Here is a 26,711-nt window from a genome sequence, read left to right on the forward strand (position 1 = left end):
TGCATCTTTGTAAATTCTCTAAGAATTAATTTTATTAATGTAACTTCTGCAATTATTTCATAAATTATACAAAATTTCATGCATAATGTTCTGGTAATATAAGAATTTTAAGAGCTAAGATACATTAATTCAAGTCACACATATAAATAATGGTCTATTTTCTGAATGAGTCCTGAAAAATTAAGTATTATCCCACACATATTATTTGTTTCAAATGATAGGTTCTTGGGGTGCCTGCTTGGCTTAATCAGGAAAGCATGTAATTCTTGGTCTCACGATAGTGAGTTCAAGCCCCATATTGGGAGTAGAGATTATTTTTAAAAATTTAAAAATTCCAGGCTCCACACTCAGTAGGGGTCTGAGATTTCTCTTTCTCCCTCTCTGTCTCTCTCTGCCCCTTCCCCCCACATTCTCTCTCTCTCTCTAAAATAAATTTTTAAAAAATTTAAAAATTCAAATGATAGATTCTTGCATTCTATATATGAAAGAATACTAACATTTAACTAATTATGCTAACGTGTTGCATTAGTCTAAAAATGTTTTGTTTTGTTAATTTAAAAAAAGATTTTTATTTATTTATTTAGGAGAGAGAGAGAGAGCTCAAACACCAGCAGGGGAAGGGCAGACTTTCTGCTGAGTGGGGAGCCTTATGTAGGGCTTTATACAGGACCCTGAGATCATGACCTGAGCCAAAGCCAGACAATTAACCAAATGAGCCTCCCAGGTGTCCCTAAAAGTGTTTTTTTAATAGATAGCCACATATTAATGCTTTGGCAATGCCATATACAATAAATCATCAGATATCATTAAACTAACATCAATGCTAAATTTTTAAATAATTTTCCAATTAAGTTAATAACCATGAATCTAGCTGTTTAGAAACATGGATTTTTTTTAGCTTTATTGAGATATAATTGACACATAGGCATTGTATATATTTAAGATATGCAACTTGATGTTTTGATATATGTGTGTATTGTGAAATTAACACTATGCTGGAGCTAATCAGCCTATCAATTACCTCACATACTTACCTTTTTCTCCCTTTCTTTCGTCTGTGGTGAGTACATGTAAGATATACTCTCTTGGCAAATTTTAAGTATACAGTACAGTTATTGTTAATTATAGTCATCATCTGCCATATTATTTTATTAAGACAAACTAGGAGAGGATTATGAAGAAAGCTGACTTAAACAATGGCTATATAACACTAAAGTAGAACTCAGGGATTCCAATTTTTTTCCTTTAATTTATGTAACAATGAGGGTAGCCTCTTAAAAACATAGGCTGTGGGCTAGAACATTATGTTTAGCTAATCTTCCTTGACCTCATTTATAGGTAAAGCAGAAAAGGTGCATTCTTGTCCAGTTTACCTCCCCTACCTGGCAAGATTCTACATGGCATGTTCTATTCAGTTCTCTTCACAATTTCTGTGAGCTCCTGACATCCCAGCCTGGGCCTGGGTTCTAATCTCTATTAGCCATTATGTAACTAATTCCTCCTACTCTCAGTAAACCTACCTTCCCCATACACATGGCATGGAAATGGACTTATCTACGTATGATCCAGTTCCCAGAGTCCTCAAACTAGCTGTGTTGGTGCCAAATCAAAGGAAGCTCAGCAAAGATAGAACAGTGAACTTTACTTTCACGATTGCCACCTCCTACTCACTCTCCAAATGCACTAAGTTATGCTACCTTATTACCAGAAAACACAAAAACCTGAGGGTAAATATTCTTATTTCTAAGGGCTGATGTTTTTTCTCTCCAACATCTACATTGTTTATTCCTTCCTTTCCATCTTCATTAATTAGGGTGTGCTTATTTCCTATCTTGATTACTACAATTTTATTTTATTTTTTTAAGTTCAAATGCTGGTATCAACCCACTATTAATAATTGTCAGTCTTTTCCTTTTGGAAAACATGACATCCTCCATCTTGGAATCTTACACTGTTTCCAATTACCCTTTTCAATGAATTCTACTTTTCTAAAGTTAGGGTGGATACACTAAAGAATGCTTATATGACATATAGATTTGTAAAAGAAATTTTTACATAGAATTAGTTAGGATACTTCCCATCATGACGGATAAAAATAATTAAAACTATCTTATTTAAAAACAACAAACCCTTTATGTATGGCTGATCAAGAGGCTCAAACTTTATCAACTGAACTCCATCTTATCATATTCTTCTTTCTCCTTGCCTTTCTCCTGTGTTAGCTCAAATTTCAGAAAGACTCTCTTCTTGGCAGTTGCCACCAACTTACAATTTATCTTTTCAGCATTCTACCCAATGATTCCAACAAATATCTTAAAATTGTCTTATTGGCTATGATTGGGACACATGTTATTCTTGAGCCCATCATCATGGCCAGGTGATTTCAGTGCTCTAATTGATCATTATCTTGGTTACATGCCACCTTTTGGATCTAAAGGTAGAAATATTTTTTATAGAATTACGTGGACTGAAGTGGAGAAGGGGTGACTATAAAAAATTAGAGTTTTATTGAAACAATAGATATGAACTCTATATGAAAGGAAGAAAAATTTATAGGCATTATGTCAACAGGAAGTGTATATAAAATATAAATAAATAATCGTGAAGCTTGGATAGGTTGTTAGATTACTCCTTTCTGCTCCTGGACGCCCCCGAGTAAGCATCATTAAAGTCTCCCCTCCCACCGCCACCATGTCTAAGTCAGAGTCTTCCAAAGATCCGGAGCAGCTGCGGAAGCTCTTCATCGGAGGTTTGAGCTTGGAAATAACCAATGAGAGTCTGAGGAGCCATTCTGAGCAATGGGGAATGCTTACCGACCGTGTGGTAAGGAGAGATCCAAACACCAAGGACTCCAGAGGCTTTGGGTTTATCACGTGCACCACCGCCACGGTGGAGGAGGTGGATGCAGCCATGAATGCAAGGCCACACAAGGTGGATGGAAGAGTTGTGGAACCAAAGAGGGCTGTCTCACGAGAAGATTCTCAAAGACCTGGTGCCCACTTAACTGTGAAAAAGACTTTTGTTGGTGGCATTAAAGAAGACACTGAAGAACATCATCTAAGAGATTATTTTGAACAGTATGGGAAAATTGAAGTGATTGAGATCATGATTGACCCAGGGAGTGGCAAAAGAGAAGTTTTGCTTTTGTGACCTTTGACGACCATGACTCTGTAGACAAGATTGTCATTCAAAAATACCATACTGTGAATGGCCACAACTGTGAGGTAAGGAAAGCCCTATCGAAGCAAGAGCAGACAAGTGTTTCGTCCAGCCAAAGAGATCGAAGTGGTTCTGGAAACTTTGGATCATGGAGGTGGTTTTGGTGGGAATGACAACTTTGGTCGTGGAGGGAACTTCAGTGGTGGAGGTGGCTTCGGTGGCAGTCAAGGTGGTGGTGGATACGGTGGCAGTGGCGATGTCTATAGTGGATTTGGTAATGATGGAAGCAACTTTGGAGGTGGCAGAATCTATAATGATTTTGGTAATTACAACAATCAATCCTCAAATTTTGGACCCACGAAAGGAGGAAATTTTGGAGGCAGAAGCTCTGGCCCCTATGGTGGTGGAGGCCAATAGTTGGCCAAACCACGAAACCAAGGTGACTATGGCGGTTCCAGCAACAGCAGCAGCTATGGCGGTGGCAGAAGGTTTTAATTACTGCCAGGAAATAAAGTTTAGCAGGAGAGGAGAGCCAGAGAAATGACAGGGAAGCTACAGGTTACAACAGATTTGTGAACTCAGCCAAGCACAGTGGTGGCAGGACCTAGCTGCTACAAAGAAGACATGTTTTAGACAATACTCATGGGTATGGGCAAAAAACTTGAGGACTGTATTTGTGACTAATTGTATAACAGGTTATTTTAGTTTCTGTTCTGTGGAAAGTGTAAAGCATTTCAACAAAGGGTTTTAATGTAGATTTTTTTTTTTGCACCCATGCTGTTGAGTGCTAAATGTAATAGTCTGATCATGATGCTGAATAAATGTGTCTTAAAAAAAATAATTGTGAAGCTCAATACATTATGACATAGTCTTGGGAACATCTGACATTAGACAGTAATTATAGAGTAATCTTTATTTTTAAAATATATAATATTTATTTTTAAAATATATAATATTTAGGCTTATTTGAAGAATCACCAAAAGTAGATGAAAGCATTTTCCATCAGATCTCACTGTAAGTGTTTTGTTTTTTTTTTTTCCTCCAGGAACCACTGATCCCTTTCCCTCTAGAAATGGGCAGGTTACCTCAACAGCACAGGCATATTCGTAATATTCATAATATTCATAAGTCTCAGGATGTTGTCAAACTTCACAATTAGACATTTTTTGCTATCTTCCTCCGTAATATCTTCCTAAGTGTCATTAATAGGATACTTAGCTTAATATATGTACTACTAATAAAGAATTTACAATGGAAAATCAAAATCAAAATAAATAATAATCAATATAATAATAAAATATCAACAATAAAGATAAATAATAATAAAAATCAATAATAAAGATAAATAATAATTATAAATAATAAGTTTATGATTTAAATCTCTTTCAGGTAGCGTTTTTGCCCCTAAGCTCAAAGCAAGTGAAATTCAGAGTCATGTGCAGCAGCTGCTTTCTCTGAAGTCAGATACAATCAGCAACGTCATAATTAGGGTTGGAAAAGGCAACTGCTATAATTGGAGTGCTCAGACCGACACACAACTGTATCTTGTGGAGAAGGAACTGGGTCATGAATGGTGATGGCGAATAAGAAACTCCAACTTAGTTTAGGAAGAAGATTAGTCTATAGGTCTAGAGACCTGGCTTCTGGTCCTGATTTACCAATTTGCCATGTGATATTAGCTAAGGTTTTCACCTACCTGGGCTTCAGTTTTCTCATTTTTAAAATTTGTGTGTGTATGTGTATGTGAGAGAGAGAGAGAGAGATTTCTGTTTTCCAAATTCACTTTGTTTTTTTTTTTTTTTTTTAATTTTTATTTATTTATGATAGTCACAGAGAGAGAGAGAGAGAGAGAGGCAGAGACACAGGCAGAGGGAGAAGCAGGCTCTATGCACCGGGAGCCCGACGTGGGATTCGATCCCGGGTCTCCAGGAACGCGCCCTGGGCCAAAGGCAGGCGCCAAACCGCTGCGCCACCCAGGGATCCCTCCAAATTCACTTTGAAGCACCGGGATTCTATAATCCATTAGGGTAAGGAAAGATAAAAGCACATGAATCAGATAAGCACTTTTGATAATCTACAAGTTGTGTCAATGGCAGTTGCTGTGGTGCTAAAATGAGTACAGCAGAAGGGTTCTATGTCTGGGAATAGAATGGCATCAACAACAATGACAGCCAGGCTCACCAAGAAATGACTCAGGGAGCTTTCCTCCCAAATACAAATATCTCAACATGAGAAGAGAGCTGGACAGAGTTGGAGAAGGCTGGTGATTTTCTTGGCCACCTGTGAAACTCCTTTCCTGGAAACTAAATTGTTCTTTCCTACCACTAACCCCTTTCATCAATAGGATTGTAACAGCAGCAACCTGTCCTCAGTTACTAGACCAGCTGTGGGTTCATGAGCCAAAGTGGACTAGCAGAGCTTTTCCTCAGAGATTTGGATGTGGCATGTAAAGAGATAAGTAACTTTCTTCTCTTGAATGGCTGACCCTATAACCCTTAGGAGATGTAACAGTCATAACTTCTACCATATGGACAAGATAAGGGGAATCTAACTATAGAGGAAGACAGAAGGATCAGATGGAGATTCAGAAATGTGAATAGATTAGAGACAGGGAGAGTCCTGCTGACTGTAAAGTCTCTCTTCCAGTTCTTCCTGAGATCCAGTGGTATTCTTGTCCTTGGGTTCTATGAGACACCCCAGTATTATTTTGAATTTCTATTAATAAATTGTTGTTTTCCTTAAGTTCATTTGAATTAGTTCTGACTCTTACCAGCTGATGGTAGCTGGAGCCATATATGTGTTTGATTGTGAGTTAAGCTTTTACTACTTCCTATGACTATTGGGGTATTTTGGTTGATTAATTATTAGATACTAGGTATTCAACATAGATTGTTTTCTTTAATGTCCTTACATTCTTTGAAGTAGGCAATAATGTCCCTTTTTTAGGGGTGAATAAACTGAGGTTTAAAAGAGTTTCTAACTCACTCTGAGTTGGACAACTATTAAAAGTGGCAGGGATGCCTTCAAACAGACTTCTGTTAGCTGGATTCTAACTTCAACCAGTTTAGCCTCAGGTTCCTGTGTTTAGCCACTATTTCATGAGTTAGGTAAGATATGAGTTGCTAGTGGGAAATGTGATATAGAGAAAATGTACAAAATGCTAATTTTCCTAATGCTTTCTAATTTCCCAGAAAAGGAAATCAATATGGTTCTGAGTCAGGAATAGAGATAGGAGGAGAAAGTGGTCAGTGTTTAGGGAAGCCTGGTATCAAAGTTTATCTTGTTATGTCAGATTCTGTAATTCTAAAAATTGGAGACTTCATGGAATTGTTAAGGAAAGGAAATTATGTAAGAGTTAGTCATTTAGAAGCCAAGTCTGTGCATCGTTGGCTGGTATTTACCAGTGCCAGAGGTCAAGCATTAGTGGATTCTCCCTCAATGAATTTCTCCCAGGCTGTAGGACCTTATAACTTTTTTCAAGTCCAGCAATGTTGCCTTCATAAGTACTTTTAATCACAAACATTCAGTTGGCCACAAACACATTCCTGTACAATTCCTTCATCTGTGTCTCCTAAAGAGTGAACTGAACTGTTAACTTACTTTTAAACAAAACTGAATAGTTGAAATGTCTGACTGCTTCCTATCAGTATAAAAATATGAATTTGTACAACAGCTGCAACTCATTTCAGCAGGATTAAGTTTTACCCAAAGAAGGACAGAAAAAAAATGTTGTCTGTAACAAGGGAAGACTAATGTTCTCAATGGAAAGAAATGAATATACTCACAGATTTTAATGTTGGTTAACATAAAAATGGCTTTGAAGATTAAATGAGAAACATCCTTTCTATTAGGATTAATCATATTTCCAAATGATTAGTAGTGCAGGTCATGAAGACTGTAAAATTATTAAGGAGTAGGATTCGAAGTACACTACAAAAATCCAAAGCAGTAACTATAAAATAGTTGATCAGATTTTATAAAATGTCATGCCAATTCATAAGGAATGGTAAAAATATGCCTTTGAGGTCTTTTCTCATTGAAAGTCTTTGCAATCTTTCTCCATGAATGAACTAATTGGTATCTTTTCAACTGGCCAAAGTTATATAATAATATTAAATAGATGTAAAACACTTTATAAGCACTCATAACCCACTACTGTGAATTAACAACTCTCCCAAGCATGCATGGTGCTGCAGCAGTTACGGGAGTGAGGCTGGACCTCTCAGGACCTCCCTCTAATAGCTGGGCTGAGCATGGAACCCATGGTCAACACTTGCTTTTTAAGTTCATACCTGGGCATTCTCAGCCCACCTAGAGATGATCGGTTTCTTAGTAGCCAATCTGTTTATCAAATCATTCAATGAATCATTCAAGAAGCATGGCACAGAGGATGAGAGAAATTAATCAAGAACCAGCTGCTGGGTGTGAACCTTATTAGCTCTCCCATTTGGGCATATGGCTTAACTATCATGCAGCTCAGCTTCCTGGTCGGTCATATGGAGGTAAGACTAATTCCAACCTTATGAGATTGTTATGAAAATAAAAATAAATAAATAATTTAAAAAATCCTTAGGACAGTGCCTGGCATTGTAGTCAGCACTATATAATGGCTGTGTATAAAAATGAAATTCACCATTTTTTATATTCCCCAAATGATTTTTTGCCAGCAATATTTGTTATATGCCTACCAAAAGTCAGGCACTGTGGGTTTCTCAAGATTGATAAGGTATCTTCCCTCACAGAGTTTACATTCCAGGTGGAGAAGGGAGACAATAAAAAAGGTAAACAACTAAATAGCAAGATCATTTCAGATACTGATAGTTTTCATGAAAAAAACTGAGTGATGAAATGAGAAAATTTGAAGTGGGGAGATGGGGAACAGGTTTGGTCAGAGAAGCTTTCTTTAATATTTGAGCCAGGGACTGAAGGATGAGAATGGGGTGAGCCATGTGGCTCTTCTTCACAGAGAAGAGACCCAGAAGGATGAAGGGAGGATAACCTTGGTATGCATGGAGTTTTATTAGAGGAGGGTGAGAGTACAATAAGAAGTTGGAGAATCAGGCAAGGAGCTGATGATATAACCTGGGAGATCATACTAAGGAGTTCTTATTTTATTTTTTTAATTTCAAAGAGAGTTTATGTTTATTATGGCTTTTTTTTGTTACAAGCGAATATATTTCGCTTAACAATAGGAAAAAAATGTTGCCTATAGTCAAAACATATTCAAGGGATAAATCTGATCCATGCAGAACTGGATAATCCAGGCCTTCAATAATGACTTCAAGACAGTTTGTATTTCTCCATCTCTTCATTTCATTACTTTGGTTCCTCTCTCAGGCAAGCTTTTACCTTAACATGAAAAGATGGCCATTAGCATCTCCATACCAACACAGTTTTCAATAACTGCAGTGAAAATACCTCAAGATAACTCATTGTTTTGGATTGTCAGGAACTCATTTTGAACCAAACACTTTGCCTGTGACCTGCTGTGCCTGAGTGACTTGCCCACCTCTAGAGCCAGAGGGTGGGGTCAGTCTCATACAGGAGCAATGTAGAAAGAACAGAGATGAGGGCTTTCCTAAAGGAAAATTAACCCGCTCCTAGCAGAAGCAGAAGTCATGGATTCTGGGCAAGTAAACACAGAAGATCTCTATCAGATATTTGACTGATGTCCACTGAAGTATTTCATCTCCATACTTCTTTATGTTTTGGCATCCAGTTCTGCTAGCATCTGTGGAGAAGATGAATTACCATCTGTCGTTGCAGGCATAGGTCCATGCATATTCCATCCTTTTGGCTCCTAAGGGAAGTTGATCTTCTCTGAGACACTTCTGGATCCTTCTGGGGACCAGAAAAACTTTCTTATTCTCTCTGATACCAAAAAACTTGGGGTAGGCACAAGCAGCCCCTAGACACTGTAGTACTGTCTGTTCTTCTGCAACCACCCCTGGTGTGAGGATCACAAGAAGGTTTCCTGCCTCCTTAGGCTCCAGCAGAGCCTGGGAACATATAATCTGCCTTGTGATCCTACTAAACCTCTTTTGGAATTGGGACAATGTGGAGAAGACGGCGTGAGATGCTCCTCAGAGAACTACCTAATCTGTGTTCCTACTGCTCTTCTTTCTCTGCCTCAGTCCTGATTTTTTAAAGCAACTTCAGGATAGAAAAATCAGCTCTTATATGCATTCTTCTGAACTCTGTTGGTTATGTATACCAATATGAATTTCATTAATAAAAAGGCAGTTTTCAGGAATGCAAAAATCCTTTATCATATCCTATACCCTTTGCTTAGAATTTTTAAAAGTTTGTCTTGTTTTTTTGAGAATTGACTTTTTTTTCCTTGTTGAGTGTGACTTTCCCAAGGCAGTGACCCTAAGCCATTCGTGTAAATGTCTGAATGTCCCTCTATTGATAAAACACTGTGTGTTCCAAATCTATTGTCAATCTTCCTGGGAGAGTGATGGATATATATGGACAGGGTTGATGTTTCTGAACCCTGTTTTCCAGGTGACCACTTACCTTGTTTATATCATTTCCTAAGATAGAATTTCCAAGAGCTCTTCCAATAAACAATATAAAATTCAGCTTTTGACTGTAATCAACAAAAATGTACTGTGGCTATTTTAAGTAGAAAGGTTTACTTGGATCACATCTGGGGCTCACAGATGGAATGGTATACAGCAGGAATTTAAGTAACTTGTCACCCTCATAGCAGTAAAGAATAACTTCTGGCCCTAACTCATACCCTTGCATCCTTTACCCAGGTCCAGAGAGAGAGTATCTCATTGGCGTGGCTTAGATCACATTCCACCTATCGCATGCACAGGGGGCATGGAAAGAGGTTCTCTGATCTCTGTGACTTGGGCCATAGAAAGCAGAAGCTACTTCCCACCAATACCATACACAATTGCGAAAGGAAGACTCCTAGAATGGAAATCAAGGGGGGATTAGGAAGGAACAGAACTCCTGGACAGGTAAAATGACTCAGCCCACTGATACAATTCTAGGATTCTGTGTTTTATATAGAATATTGTTTAGGGCTAGAGATAGCACTAAGGTACTATTCGAGAATAATACTATAACCTGTTTATAAAAATTAAAAACAGAAAAACAATCCTCATCCAAATCTTTCCATTAAGAAATACCTTTTCAGACAATTTACTTCATTCTCTTCCTATGCAAAGCTTTGGTTGTGTTATATTATGTACATAGAGGAATAGAGCATAGCATTGATATTTAGCTCCTCTGTCAAACTGGATGATTCCTTTCTATTAACAAATAGAAAATAAATGAACATAAGAAATCTAGTTTAGAGAAGAGTCAAGGGATATAGAAAGAGCAGGATAAGAGAAAGAAATGAGAGTGGAGTGTGAGAAGGAAAGGAAAAGAATTTCATTTCTTTCCCTTCCCTCTCACTTGTCTCTCTCTATCCCTTTCTCTTCAACTTTATTTTATGTTTTATCTTTTAAAAAGATTTTATTTACTTATTCATTATATATATATATATATATATATATATATATATATATATAGAGAGAGAGAGAGAGAGAGAGAGAGAGAGAGAGGCAGACGGAGAAGCAGGCTCCATGCAGGGGGCCTGATGTGGGACTCAATCCCAGGACTCTGCCTTGGGCTGAAGGCAGGTGCTAAATCACTGAGCCACCCAGGGATCCCCTCTTAAATTTATTTTGATGTCAGTACCCATTCTCTGGCATCTGCTATTGGCAAAAGACGGGTGAGGTAACTTCTGCAATCTTAACTATACTCTCACCCTAACAATTACCACAAAATGACAATTCAAAAATTCAACAAAAAATAAAATACCACACAGAGATTTCTGGGATCTTTTCCTCCTCTTTCCCTTAAAACTTCTGGAATCACCTTTAGTTTGTTCATTGGACTCAATTTGTGAGCATTTACCACATAAAGCTAACTTACAGTTTTTGGCTTTTTCTCATGGTGGTTTGGTAAATAATTGTCCATGCTTTGAAAATGTATAGTTTTGTATAGATTGAAATTACAGTTACATGTAAACTTGCTAACAAATGTGTTTCCATTAAATTTGCAGTCTATACCCAATGGTAAGGAAAATGTAGAACTCTGTTTCCCTAGCTTTAACGATTTCTTTCACAGAAGATCCCTTTAGATCTTAATTGGAGGTAGACCAACAAATTCATTCATTCAGCTCAGTAACTACTAGATAGATATGCCATTGGATTGGCTGAATGTTTTTCATAGGATTCAGGTTTTTGGCTTCTTGTGATTCAAGTCATAAGGCTTTTATTAAAAATAAAAAATAATCACCACTATCATCTTCAATAATTATTGAACACTATCTTTTAGGAACTTCACTCAGCACTAAATGATATCACATTAAATGTAGTTTCATTTAATCCTAATGACCATCTTATGACGCTACACATTATGTTATGTGTTGAGATATGTATTGTCATTGTAATTATAATCTCCATTTTATAGGCCTCATAAATAAGTTGTATGTACATGTGTTTGTATGTGTGTGCTTGTGTACTAATGGAGGTTTAATGAACTTACATGTCTATGGGGGGATACTCAGAGTATTTCCTCCAGCCCTGGTAGCACGAACTTGAAATGTGCCACAAATATTTAAATCTCCAGTTGCCTTTGAAAATTATTTAAAATGACAACATATAAAGGTAATTAAAAATATGACCCCTTGGCCTGGTGACTTAGGTTACAATTTCTATAAATTCTAATTCTCTATTTTCTACGAATTCTAATTTTCTAATTATTTTCTATATCCTTTTTTATATTTCTCATACAGATATTAGAATTTTTTCCCTTTGATTACAGTATTAATATACTTTGCACCATTTTCTGTCTTATTGTATGAGCTAGATCCTCCAGCTAAATGAATGTTGCATAGAAGCAGAAATAGCTAGAATCTTTGCCCTGTTCTTGTTTTTATTTTTTTATTTTTTTTATTTTTTTTAAATATATTTTTTATTGGTGTTCAATTTACTAACATACAGAATAACACCCAGTGCCCATCACCCATTCACTCCCACCCCCTGCCCTCCTCCCCTTCCACCACCCCTAGTTCGTTTCCCAGAGTTAGCAGTCTTTACGTTCTGTCTCCCTTTCTGATATTCCCCACACATTTCTTCTCCCTTCCCTTATATTCCCTTTCACTATTATTTATATTCCCCAAATGAATGAGAACATATAATGTTTGTCCTTCTCCGACTGACTTACTTCACTCAGCATAATACCCTCCAGTTCCATCCACGTTGAAGCAAATGGTGGGTATTTGTCATTTCTAATAGCTGAGTAATATTCCATTGTATACATAAACCACATCTTCTTTATCCATTCATCTTTTGTTGGACACCGAGGCTCCTTCCACAGTTTGGCTATCGTGGCCATTGCTGCTATAAACATCGGGGTGCAGGTGTCCCAGCGTTTCATTGCATTTGTATCTTTGGGGTAAATCCCCAACAGTGCAATTGCTGGGTCGTAGGGCAGGTATATTTTTAACTGTTTGAGGAACCTCCACACAGTTTTCCAGAGTGGCTGCACCAGTTCACATTCCCACCAACAGTGTAAGAGGGTTCCCTTTTCTCCGCATCCTCTCCAACATTTGTGGTTTCCTGCCTTGTTAATTTTCCCCATTCTCACTGGTGTGAGGTGGTATCTCATTGTAGTTTTGATTTGTATTTCCCTGATGGCAAGTGATGCAGAACATTTTCTCATATGCATGTTGGCCATGTCTATGTCTTCCTCTGTGAGATTTCTGTTCATGTCTTTTGCCCATTTCATGATTGGATTGTTTGTTTCTTTGGTGTTGAGTTTAATAAGTTCTTTATAGATCTTGGAAACTAGCCCTTTATCTGATATGTCATTTGCAAATATCTTCTCCCATTCTGTAGGTTGTCTTTGAGTTTTGTTGACTGTATCCTTTGCTGTGCAAAAGCTTCTTATCTTGATGAAGTCCCAATAGTTCATTTTTGCTTTTGTTTCTTTTGCCTTCGTGGATGTATCTTGCGAGAAGTTACTATGGCCGAGTTCAAAAAGGGTGTTGCCTGTGTTCTTCTCTAGGATTTTGATGGAATCTTGTCTCACATTTAGATCTTTCATCCATTTTGAGTTTATCTTTGTGTATGGTGAAAGAGAGTGGTCTAGTTTCATTCTTCTGCATGTGGATGTCCAATTTTCCCAGCACCATTTATTGAAGAGACTGTCTTTCTTCCAATGGATAGTCTTTCCTCCTTTATCGAATATTAGTTGCCCATAAAGTTCAGGGTCCGCTTCTGGATTCTCTATTCTGTTCCACTGATCTATGTGTCTGCTTTTGTGCCCTGTTCTTGTTTTTAAAGGGAATATTTAAAAATAAATTTCAGCCATTACTGTATATTTTTGTTAGATTTTCATGACTAATTGTGCCTGTTATGCAATTCTTCTCAGCTACAAGTGTACATCTTATTGCCTGCCCTGTGAAAATGGAGATGGGCCCTTTAAATATTTCTCCTTTGACAGCTGGCATGAGTTAAACTTTGACAGTACAGGGCAATAGAAAGATATTGCAGGAGGTTGTCCTTCTTTCCTATCTCCATGACAAGCTGCAGTGAAATCTTTCATTCTCTCTGCCTTTGCCTTAGATCCCCAACATGTTTAATTTGGGTTATAACTAATGCTTTGGCCTTACCCAAATTGTTTCTTCCCTCAGCCATATAGCCAATTTAGTTAATGTTCTAAAACATTAGCTTCAGATACTCCTCTCATTCCTTACATGATGATATTCCTGAAATTTTACCAAAGTCAAATACGTGCAAGCCATCAAAGGAATTAGATATTATAAGGAAATTCTCTTTCTGGAGGATGAAAAATTGATCACAAATTGTTAATTACAGTCCACCTTTTAGACAGGGTTGCTAAAAATTTATAACTAACATGTCATACATGTTCTTTTACTTTGTTCTTTTCCTCCCTAAGTACTAGTATAGTCAATGAGCTGAGGTTCAATGAATCCTTCTGTTCAGTCTAATGATTCCTATCTTTATCTCAATTTTATTAAGTTCATGAGATCTTTGCTTGTCATCACTGAGGTCGGCACTTTTTGGGTAATATTAGTGTTGTAAAATAATGAGTAAAAGGCAACAAAACTATAATTTTGTGCAAAGATGCTGACATAAATTATACAGAGAGTACTATCATCAAAAGGTAATGTTTTAGATGGCTCCAGCACATAAATTTAGAACATAGAAAGCAATTTTAGGGTTTTCAAACATAATGTCAGAATGTGAGCACTGTTTATGCTTTTTTTTTTTGGAAACTGTATCTTCTGATTGGTGATAACCATACCAGCATGGGGTACAGTATAAATCCCATCTCCTTTTCATATTTCAATTAAATAAAATTAAATAGTTTGAGTCATCATTTAACCTCTTCCAACAATCTTCCTTTGTTCCCAGGAACTACATTTAGAACAATTCTAAGAATAATAAAAATTCTCATAGCTATTGACACTTAGGTAGTGCTTACAATGTATGCTTTGCATCTATTAATGCATTTGGTGATGACAACAACCCTATAAGTATATATTATTGAAATATCTATTTAATATAGCAGGAAACTGAGATACAGAAAGGTCACACAGGTGGCCTCTATGGCGTGGGTGCATTACTTCAAGCTTTATGGAGAGCAGAGCCATCAGCAAAAGGTGAAAAACTAGTTTTGTAAGTAACTCTGAAAAAGCACTGAAGTGTTAAATATTTTCGGGGAGATCTCTCTAGGGATATCAAAAAGTAACAGAGCAAGACTTAGATCAACTGTAAGTCCTCCATTATGAGGGATTGGTCAAGAGATACTGAAATCTGTATTTTTATGATTAATAAGACTCCAAAGTGCCGACGGTTTTGTGGAGCTGAGAAACACTTTGAATACAAAGATGATCTTATCTACTATCCACGATTAGCTTTCAAGATATACATTATTATTTCTATCTTAGATGTTTAAGAAACTGGAACTCAGAGAAATAAGTAACTTACTCAAGACCAGGATTCTTGTAAGTAGCAGAGCTGGGATTCAAACCCAGCTATTTCTGACTCTAAAGTTCACATTCTCTGCACTGTGCATACTGTCTTCCTGCTAGGATGGAAAAAAAAAAAAATACTGTGGTGTCTTCTGTTTGACATATACAGGCAAAGCATTCCTTTCTCAGTACTTGGCATTTCTCATGACCTAGAATTAGAATTCATTGATATTTTTATAAAATAAAGTCCCCAGTGAAGAGTTTTATCCTTACCCAAGTTAGATAAACCTCAGTATGCCGCTACAATCTGATGATTCTCAATGTGGTTTTCTTTAGAAAGCATGAGTTCAGATGCAGTCATCACTTCTAATGTGTAAATAAATGCATGTGTATAGCACAGTTGCTCACTCTCAGTTCATGTGGCATACAGAACACTGTGAGACCTTCCATTTCCCACAGTACACAGTGAAGCCTCACAGAAGAATTTTTCAATGTTTATAACAAAATGTGTTTCCCAAGGGATTATGTTCCTCATAAATCTGTACAGTATCCTACTTAAGAAATTCTTTGAAAATCTGCCTTCATTAAAAAAAATAAAAATAAAATTGTCCCTCAGTTGTGAAAGGGAGAGAAGGGGTTATATATCAATAGAAATATAACCCAATCAGGGGAATCTGCATTAGATTAGATTCAGTTCATATCAGTTCTGATGAGATTGTAAATTTTGCTTTTATCATAGGTAATCTGATCACGCATTAGGTTTAATTTTGAACAATTTGTGATATTATAATTCAGAGGAAACTTCATTCCAAACAAAGGGGAAATGCCATTGCTTATGGCCAAAGTTAACAGTTTCACTGAGAAGCTGGGTTCAGTTGTTTTCCATGTGAGTCGGAGAAGCATATTTGATTCATTTGGACTCCTCAGAGGAGGGCGTGAATGGTTCCCGTGTGCACTAGTTTCATCTGTACCTGATACTGTTTTTTTCTCAGCCTGGGTCAAGTTGCGAAGTGATGCCGTCTTCCCTTTCTTGTGCCTAATTTTGACTGGCTAATAATCATGCAATGTTTCAGAAAATAAAGCCCTCTTAGTAGAGTTAAGAATTTAAACCCCATGCTACACAATTAGGGTTTTTACAGGAACACACAAATGTAACATTTAATTTCTATAAATGTATATTTTTTAAAAACTATATGTATAGGAGGAGGTAAGATAAAAACAAATATGTATGGGAGTCAGTCCCTTACAACTATGCAAAAGTTTCCAAACTAATTGCCTGAAGGAAAACCAAGAATATCTTTTGCCAAGAATGTTTCCCTCTAGTATTTTAATCCCAATAAATTCTATGTGTTTCAGAAAATGAATCCATTCTTTTCTAGCATCTTTAATTTGTTGATGTCTAGGATTTTCTACATTTTAATCATAGTATGAAATGAAACATTAGTTTTGAAAAGATATAGTTTGAGTTTTATACTTGGTTAGAATCTGAAAAGGTTGTTTTGAATATTTGAGTTTTTTCTTCCCTTTTAACAATCATGAATAAACTACTGTTCTTACACAATGTAGATGATTAAACGATAAAATTAGGAAGTAAATTCAACAATGGAGTAACAATGAAAACTCATGAGGGCTGTAGTGATGCTAGGCCATGGTATTTCATTGAAATGGTTGTTGCTTCTTAGCAAATGATGTGTCACTGCTTTGGGGCTGGCGTGTGGGAGGCCAAATGACTGCTGAAAATCTAGCAGTTGTAATATCTTAAGCCAGAAAATGTGTTGAAACAAATCTTCAAGTCAGCAGCAGAATCTGAAAACCCTACTAATGAACGCCTGTCCTGTTCTCTTAGCTAGGAATGCATTATCCCACTCCCACCACTCCTGCCACACCATCTCCAGATGGTCAAACTCTTTTTTGTATTTTTAAATCCAGATCAAATACCACCTTCTCCACAAATTGTGCCCCTGTGTCTTCCTCCCCACTTGAAAGTCAGTTCTTGTGTCTTTAAATGCTCATATTACTGCCTGTGTCTTTCTTGAGGCAGATTTACTCCTCTTTATTAGAGCCATCTGAATCCATGTCTCATTTCCCCTACTTGATTCTAAAAACTCTTCCAGTTCAGGTTCATTATCTGATTCATCTCTGACTTCTACATAGACCTCAGGGAATGCTCTACACAGGCCAAGAATAACAATGCGGAGACCTTACATTTATTGAGAGTTTACTCAGTGTGAAAAGTTTCGTTTAATCCTTCAAAACACATACAAGACTGGTACTATTATTATTTCTATTTTCCAAGTATGAGACCTGAGACTTCAAGAGAATAAATAAGTGGGAAATATTCCAACACAGGACTCAAACCCAGGCAATGTGACTTCAGGACTGATGCTCCAAAAAAGGGGAAGGGCATTAAGAAAAAATGAATTTACCAAGTAGTTGACAGAATACAAAACAGAGGTGAAGGTTATATGTTCTAGTCTTCTTCTAGAAGAACATTCAGATAAATACTTCCCACCTTTCATGCTCCAGCCCTTTCAAAACAATACAAAAACAGCAGTCCACTGTCTCCCTCTATCCAGTGTTTGGGTCAGTTTTATTCTAACTTGGCAGAGCCAAGTTTTAAATTCAGGACCGCTGAAGCTAAAGCCTGACATTAGCAGCCACTCTACTAGGGTCCTCCAATCCCTTGAAGGTTAATCCTCAGCTTCTGTTTTGGTCATTAAAACTCTGTGTCCCTCTGTTGTCTTGCTGACCAAGTCCTAAAAACTCTTCCTTTCAAGCCTGTTTTTCCATATACTAAGGCTTCTAATTTCTCCCCCAGCCTCTTGTTTTCAAGGTCAAACCAGTCACCTTTTTCATTTTTTTCCTGAAGGTCAAATTTTTAGGTCTTGCCACATTCTTGCTGTTCCTTCTGTGTCCTCTTCAAGTTCTGCACACATGATAATAATATTAAGTAACTGCTTTGAGTTTTTCAGTTGTTGATCTAATAACTGTCATGTGCGTTTTTCTGAAAACAATAATTGCAAGATTGCATGGCTGATTCAGTAACTCTGCTGTCATGTGCATGAATATAAAATAAACACAAGGGAGCAGATGAGAGTAAGGGAAAGCAACTGCCAACTAGACCTTTAGAAAAGAATGATGTTCTGTAACCTCAGGAGCCATTGAGCACAACTGAACCATATCTATTTTGGGGAATATATTTAGGATACATGAAATATTGTGGCTTTCCTTCCCTGCCCCCTATACATTTGAGGTATATGGAACTGATCTAGTGCATAATGGTAAGCAGCCTAGTAACCTTGGTTATATGGTACTTTGAGTTAAGAGTGTAGTTCAGAACTATTTCTAGCATTTTCTTCCTATCAAGATTCATAATGATATAGCAATGCTGCATACACATCTTTTCTATGTTTCAATATTTTTGTGCTTGCTCTATAGAAATGACTCAACATGATATTTTTTATATACAAGGCATACAGATTTTATGGGGTTATTATGTGTGGTTTCAGTATTGATCTCAGGGGTTTTGTTTGTTTGTTTGTTTTTTAAATTAGTCTCTGCCAAAATACATGGGAGTAAAGAAGAATTTCAACATTTTCTTGCACACACCATAAAATACAAAGCCATTTCCTCTCATACTTTTAAGGGTTTTTCCAACAGAAGAAGTATATAAAAGCAGGCACTGAATAACTATCAAGTAAGACACATCTTACTCTTTTCATTACTATGAATCATCATTATTGTTACCGTTATGATTAGAGAAAGCCATCTCACTGCTAGTCATCACTAGCGTTTTGTCTTAACACTTTTTGGAATTTGAAATTTTAATTTGCTTATTTTGGTGATGAGTTTCCATAAGAAATCTTACCTAATTAGCCTAGGTACCAAGCCCATCTCGAATAGGTTCTTATTCTTGATCTATGTATAATTTAAATATGTCCTTGCATTTCCTTCTTTTGGTTTGATTCTAGCCTGCTCTTTTAACTTTGTGTGTGTCTCGGCCCCAATGTTGCCTTACTTTGGAGCACTTCTCAAACTTTAATGTGGATACAAATCACCTGGGGATCTCATTAAAGGCCCCATTCTTACTAGGTCCCTGGTGGGCCACAGATTCTGTACTCTCTTTTTTAAAAAAATATTTTATTTATTCATGAGAGACAGAGAGAGAGAGAGAGGGAAGGAAAGGCAGAGACACAGGCAGAGGGAGAAGCAGGCTCCATGCAGGGAGCCTGATGTGGGACTCAATTCCAGGTTTCCAGGATCATGCCCTGGGCTGAAGTTGGCGCTAAACCACTGAGCCACCTGGGCTGCCCAGATTCTGTATTTCTGATTAATTTTCTGGTGATGCTGATGCTGCTAGATCTGTGGACAATGCTTTGAATAGAGAACAACTTTACATTTAATAAGTTTTCAATCCTAAATGCAAAACTAGTCATTCATTTATTCAACAAATATTTATTGAAGCTCACCGTGTGCCAGGTAAATCAAATACTCTTCATTCTAATGCAAAGTCACCTACTTTTTTCCCACCATTTCTACTGCTACTACCACTCAAGTTCAGTGCTAAAATGATCTCTTCTGGACTTTTGCAATAGCTACTAAATGCATCTCTCTAGATACATCCTTGTTTCTTTTGTCAATTTATTTCTTTTAAATAGCCAACAAAAACAGATTTTAAAAATACACTTCTAATGATTTCAATTGACTGCTAAAATAAAATCCCAAAGTTTTGACTTAAAAAAATCAGCAAGGTCCTGCTTACCTTCATCTACCATCACTCTCCTTCTGGCTTTTGATGTTTCAGACATTTTGGCATTTTTTCAGTTACTAAGGTGCTAAGCTTCTTTACATTCCAAGTCCTTTGCACATGCTGTTCCTTTGCCTGGAATTCCCTTCCTCCTCTTCTTTATCCAGTAACTATTCACCCTTCTGATCTTAGATTAATGCCACTTCATCAGAGAACCCTCATTTGACCTTCCAGAATGTCAAGAAATCCTGTTACAAGTCCTTTCAATGTCACTTATTTCTTTTGGGGGACACTTTTCATGGACATAACTACAATTCAACATGCAAATTAACCTGCTTCCTCTGGTAACCAGTTACATAATGGAATGGATCATGTCTTTTTTATTTTTATACATCTAGTTGTTTTCACAGTGCCTGGCAAATAGTTGGTGTCAACAAATAATAAATGAAATGATAAAAAAAAATAGAACTTGGAACATTCTGGTCCATCTGGATCCCTCTGTTAAAAACAGAAGTAGTTTGCCAATTTTCAAAGAACCAATCTACAACAAAATGCACATCATTAAAATGTTATCCAGTTTCTTAGATGTATTCATTCGGTGTTTCAGTGTCTTTCAGTGTTTCCATGTCATTTATATGGTGTCCAATTTCCTCTGAAGTTCAGGAGATGACTAATAGAAAACTTAAATTACTTGCATATGAAAAAAACTCCAGCTGTTTATGTATTTGAGAAGTGTTTAATATACTGCCACATACAATCTTCTCCTACTGCTTCATAAATTGTTTCTGATGACACATAGTCTTTGTATATGGTGAATTATTATATGCTTTTAAGAATCCTTTGTCAAAAAGGAAGATGAATCTCCGGGAGCTACCTCTGAGAAAACCTTTGTAATTACATTATTTGGCTATTTTAAAAAGCTATGGTCTCATCTTTTCTCTGGTTGATAAATTTAATTTGTGAAAATATGTGTTGAATCTATTTCTCAAAGTTCTGCCACCACTGTGGGGCACAAAAGAACAGGAATGGAGGGGTTCCTCGTGATGAACCTTGGGTCCTGCATGCCCCTACATATTTAGGACCACATATGCACTGGCCTAGGAGATTTCTATAATCCCTTCAGAAAGTGGTATTTTAGAAATAGTTTTAGGTCTGGAGAGTCATCCTTAATTTTCTGAAATCAGTGGAGAAGCAAAAATAATTTTGGAAAATCCACCTATCCATCTTTCGCATAGTAAACAGGACAAATAATTCAAATGGGTGAATGGAAATAATGTTGCTTGTGGCTTGGTTAACATATCTCCTGAAGGCCTCTATTACTGCCTGACCCAAGACGATCTCAAGCATTGACCTCAGCCCTCCCCAGGCTGACACATTCTGTATCTCCAAAGTGGTGAGTCAGCTTTATTTTAAGCCCTGAATGGAGTGGGGCTTATTCTCCTCAGGTCCACAGTGGGCTCCAGGCCAGCAGCAGCTGTCTGCTCAGCGGGTTTCAGCCTACTGCTCAATGCAGAATGAGAACCCTTGGCAGGGAGGAATGAAATCCCCATGCTGATGGGAAAACGCTTATGTTGTCTACCCTCTCTTTGTTGCTGTTATTTTACAGTCCAAGTCCCATTTACGAGACATCAGGAAAAAGCTGCTCCATCCTCATAGCAGTGGAAACAGTCATTCTCACTGGTACACTGCACCGACACAGCTTAGCTCCTGAGCCAAGCCCGAGGAGGATGGCAGGCCTTCTGTAAACAGAGAGCTCTGACTACGCAGCACCACAGGGTTATCTCGGCCGTGTCCTGGCACTAACTCTTCCTCACCTTCTCATATGTGCACCTTCTCATCTTATCTCATTCCCAAAGGTTTAATAATAGTCTAACAATTGTTTTCCAATTTTTGTCCTCCATTTTCGTTATCCATTTGAGTAAACACACTTAAGATGTTTAAACTTTAATCTTCTAGCTGAGTTTCCCAATTTACAAGCATGGTTGATGGCTAAGGTAACCAGTCTATGAATGAGTCAAGAGGCTCAGTCCTTCCACAGTCTCTGAAGACTTTTATTTTTGTGGTATTTCAGAGATTCTCCTCCGATTTTCCTTTGCTTCCTAAGGTCAAATTCTATGGTTATATCCCTAAAGGATCCTGGGATATGCTAATAACAACTCATATTGTCTGCTTAGGTTCTGGGGGAAAATGAAGGGTTTTAAAATTCCCCACAAGAAATAAACCGCCCACCCTAATTCTCTCTCCTCTCTTTCACTGTTCACATGTACTTCTCTCTTCCTCTTATCTTTTCTTTTCACTGTAAAGCCTTTTCATTCTTCTCTTCATTCACTTACTTAACAGCGTTATGCTGAGGCTTGCCATGTACTAGACACGAGAGAGGCAATAATGAACAAGGCCGAACTTCTCCCTGACCACTTTGCATTCCAGTGAGGAAAACCAACAATAAATAGGTGAGCAAAGTCATAATTGAGAGAGTAATGAGTTGCTGTTATAGATAATAATGGAGACAGTTTCCTTTCTACCTGAAGTAAAAGCACTCTACCTAGAATTCAGAGGAACATGCTCTGAAAAATTGTATTTAAGCTGAGATCTAAAGAATGAGATCATCGCACATGCAAAGAACTTGGGAGAAACATTTCAGGCAGAGGGAAGGGGAGGGAACAGAAAAGATCTTGTGGTATTTTAGAGACTGACTGAAATCCAGAGTAGCTGGAGGGTAATAGAGTGTCCCCAGTTGAACTTGATGAGGGAAGCTGGGGCCAGAACTACAGAGCTCTGTAGGTCATAGAAAACTCTTGAAGAACGATGTTAGACTTTTTGTGAGGACCTTGTAGGAGCTCTGGTGATTGTGGGGCAAAACCAGGTAAGAGTCCCAAAGAAATCATCTGCTTGGTAGATTACATATAGATGTGTTCAGCCTAAACCTGGAATGAGGGTCAGGGGAGAAACTCAAGAAATTCCCTTCTCAAGAACATTATCCACAAAGAAGTATCCAGAAGAACCAGTGTTCTTATTTTCAAGAGTACATTGTGTAATGTAATATATACAGTGTTGTATATTCCAGCACTTGGAATGTTTCCCCTCTGTATTTTTCAGGACATACTTTCACCCACTCGTTGACTACTTATCTCTGTATTCTAGACCTATTTAGCAGGCATCCAGGTTGGGTAGACCAATGCAAATTTCTAGGCAAATTTGGCTGAGCCCATCCTACTTGAATACAGACTAAAATAACCTCAACAAACTCCTTTTAGCTTTTTATTCTCATGGTTCTTTTCTATGTGAATGCCTGTTGAGTTTGTACTTTGTACCATATTCCACATCTGCTAGTATTTGACTTTTAAAAATTCTTAATATGCTTTCATCATGCTCCCAGGTTACAGGTTAAAATGTGATCATTTGATTCCTAGATTTCTCCTTCAATTTTTTTTTTGTTGGAGGATTACCATCAAGCTGTAAACTCCTGATACTTTGGTAATAGTTTTAGAAATTTAAAATACAAATGCACTTTCTGCATTATTTTCCAATACAGAATTTTTTTCAACACTACTTCAAATGAACACTTTAATTGACTTCCTCAGGCTCTTTCAATAATAGGTTGAGCCAAAGGTGAAATAATATCTTATTATTTGCATTACTGTATTTCAGAGCATAGGACTAAATCTGGTGGAGAAGTAGGAAAAGTCACATATAAAGGACCCAGATGGTGGAATACCACATGTTCTATGTCTTAGTGTGAGAAACAGCTCAAGCAAGTAAACTATTCCCAGACATTTATTACATAGCCCAGGTTTGGAATAATTATTGTGCTTCTGGCAGGAGACAAAGGTGGAAAATGGAAATTTAAGTAGAGTTAACATTAAGGAATTATTGCATTCTTTTCTGAACATAATCACCTGTAACTGGAAAAGTAATGGTTCCATATGTCATGTTCTTTATTGATTTCTTTTAGATATTTGTGCTTACTCGACCAAGTGTAGGTATGGGATGTTGCTAACCCAGTTTTTTTTAAAGATTTTATTTGCTTATTTGAGAGAGAGAGAGTATGTGTGCACAGGTGGTGGGGGAGGGGCAGAGGGTGGGGGAGAAGCAGACTCCCTGCTGAGCAGAGAGCCCAATTTGGGGTTCCAATCCCAGGATCTAGGGATCATGACCTGAGCCTCAGGCAGATGCCCAACCAACTGAGCCACTCAGGCCCACCTAGCCCAGATATTCTTGAGAAATTAATAAAATCAAGTGGTTATTAATAATAAGACAGTATGTTTAGAGTATTTAGTTCCATTTCAAAATAGAAGCTAATATCTAACATAATAGAAGCTAATACTTCAAAAACTATAAATGGCATACTTTTATGAAAATGCCTAAAAGCATATCCTCCCTGTGATATCTATACAATTTTCAAACAAATTGACATACATTTTGCCTACTCAGTACAAACTGTAGCAACAATTTCATTTAATCACTTTGTACATCCACTTCTAAATGTATATGGCAAATCTCTTTTTCATGGCACTTCTTAACACGAGGTCACTAATTTTTGTGCAGGCTTTTCAGTATCTCACTAATATTCTTTCTTTCTTTTCTTTTCCTTCCTTCCTTCCTTCCTTCCTTCCTTCCTTCCTTCCTTCCTTCCTTCCTTCCTTCCTTCCTTCCTTCCTTCCTTCTTCCAGAGAGAGAGGGAGAAGGAAGGGGAGAGAGAGGGGTAGAGGGGGAGGGAAAGAATCTCCAGGAGACTCCATACTGAGCACAGAGCCCCATGTGGGGCTCTATCTCATAATCCTGAGATCATGACCTGATCTGAAACCAAGAGTTGGATGCTTAACCAACTCAGCCACCCAGGCACCCCTGATGTTATTTCTCTATTAATAAAACTTTACTTCTCTCACTGAGACTACCTAGTTTATCCCAACAGATTTTTTTTATTGCCCAGATGAAGATTATACAGCATGACAGCCCTTTGATTAATAAAACATTAGCTTTTTTTAAAATTCAGAAATTAGTAAATGGACCAGGACTGACTGTAACAAATACCTTATTTCAGCTGAATATCACCAACAAAGTACATCTTGCTTCTGTTAGCATAAACACAATGATCTAGAAGAGATAGCTACTCAGAACTCCAAAGAGAAAATCACCAATGAAAAACTATGCATAAATCATGGCTCTCTTGGCTTTGATAATATAATGCATGATAATGGGAAAGAATCAAATATTTATTCTATATTTCCTGTGTGAATTTTATCTTAGGGTATATAGATAGCTAGGGATGGAAAGTTTTTATTTAAGAATAATACAAACTAATCAACAAGAAAAAGGATTTACAAAATCACTTAAAAATATTCTTGAAAAAAAATAAGTATAATTCAGGCCAAAGTGTCAAGATTTATATCCAGTTAATGTTTTAAAAACTATCCTGTATGACTGAATTTCAAACACTAGTATAAGGCCTCCTTTTTTTCAGGATGGAAATTAAGACCTGGACAAGTAAAGGAACTTGGCTCTTGTCATGCAAGGATCCAGTGGCTTTTTTCATACTAGAATCATAAGCTACATCTCTTAAATCCTGATCTTTTGTTCTTTTAAGATACCTAACTGCTTGTTATTTTGGTGCTCTATCTATGACACTTGAAGAATGTCCCTATGGATTCTCCTGGGTAACAAAGCCAATGAGTCATAAAATGGCTGTTGTCTTTATTTTAAAATTTCTAGGAGAAGGAGCCTGAAAATGAAACAAAGTGATTGAAGATTCAGAGGCCTTCCTCCCAAGACTTTTTTTAGAGTTAAGTTTATAGAAGTCCATGTTTGCAGTATGTCCAGTGGTCAGAATCATGACTACCCAGTAAGTTTAAGCAAAAACTTTGGTTCTTTGTAATTAGGGGGATCTGCGGGAAGAGGGAATCTCTAACACATTCTTCCCAGGCTTTGCCATAACTCTCCGTGGCTTACTGCTCAGAAAGGAGGAAAAGTATGAGGAAAACAAACAGAGACAGACCTTCTTTGTGCATTGGCTTTTGGCCTGCCAAATCAGCTGGCTGGACGCAGAGGCAATTTCCTTAGTGTTTGCAGCCTTACGCTGACTTCTGCGTGGGGAAGTTGGGCAATATTTATTGTTGAATGGGACCCTGGGAGATTATTCTTGGAAGAAACAACTTCTGTGAACCTTTGTGTGTTGACTGAAAATCTCTTCTAGGTTTCACAAACTGGATGTAGGTTTCACAAACTGGATGTAATTCCCTCCTCCCAACACAAAAAGGACAGTGAAACAAAGAAAAATTCTTCAATCCATATAGATATGGCTTCTTACTCAAGGTGATTTACTTTGAGAGCACTGAGTTAGGGAAGTGTGGAAATAGGGAGATAAACTTTAAGATACCATGAGCTGCTCTCTAGGAGTTTGTGAACCATTGAAATGGAAAAATATCTCTTTACTAGTTATTCATTTAAAGGTCATGTTTTGACTTCCTTTACATGTAGAGTCATGGGTCAATTACTCAGAGATATGACAATGAATGAAACATACTCTTTGGCTTTAAGGTGCTTACACAATTCACCGTCTTCCAAAAAAAAAAGTAAAACAATCGTAAGAATAAATGAACCATCTGGTATCAATATTAGTGTGATTTACATAGTCCATTACGTGTCATTAAATAGTCATGCAAATGCTCTTTCTCTCTCTAAATTAATGTCTGAGAATAGGGAGAAAGTGGCGGTGAGCACATAACCTTAAGTAGGGAAGGGCCAGGGCCTTGGGCTTTGCTGTGTTCCTAGTCCTCTTGTCATTTGCAGCTGAGGTG

The 26,711-nt window shown here is 37.3% G+C and overlaps 2 pseudogenes across 1 annotated transcript in view; both read left to right on the forward strand.

Annotated features, from left to right (window-relative positions):
- Positions 1 to 736: 736 nt before the first annotated feature.
- LOC144282837 (heterogeneous nuclear ribonucleoprotein A1-like) lies at positions 737 to 3,957 on the forward strand (annotated as a pseudogene).
- A 1,667-nt stretch (positions 3,958 to 5,624) lies between these two features.
- Positions 5,625 to 26,711, forward strand: part of LOC144283169 (ubiquitin-conjugating enzyme E2 N pseudogene) — a 67,716-nt pseudogene continuing 46,629 nt past the window's right edge. Inside the window, exons 1-3 of the transcript XR_013351577.1 lie at positions 5,625 to 10,134; positions 22,258 to 22,367; positions 25,627 to 25,756. The product of XR_013351577.1 is annotated as a ubiquitin-conjugating enzyme E2 N pseudogene (transcript). The remainder of the gene's footprint in view (positions 10,135 to 22,257; positions 22,368 to 25,626; positions 25,757 to 26,711) is intronic.

The sequence above is a fragment of the Canis aureus genome, chromosome 14 (assembly GCF_053574225.1).
Source record: "Canis aureus isolate CA01 chromosome 14, VMU_Caureus_v.1.0, whole genome shotgun sequence".
NCBI classification, from domain to species: Eukaryota; Metazoa; Chordata; class Mammalia; order Carnivora; family Canidae; genus Canis; species Canis aureus.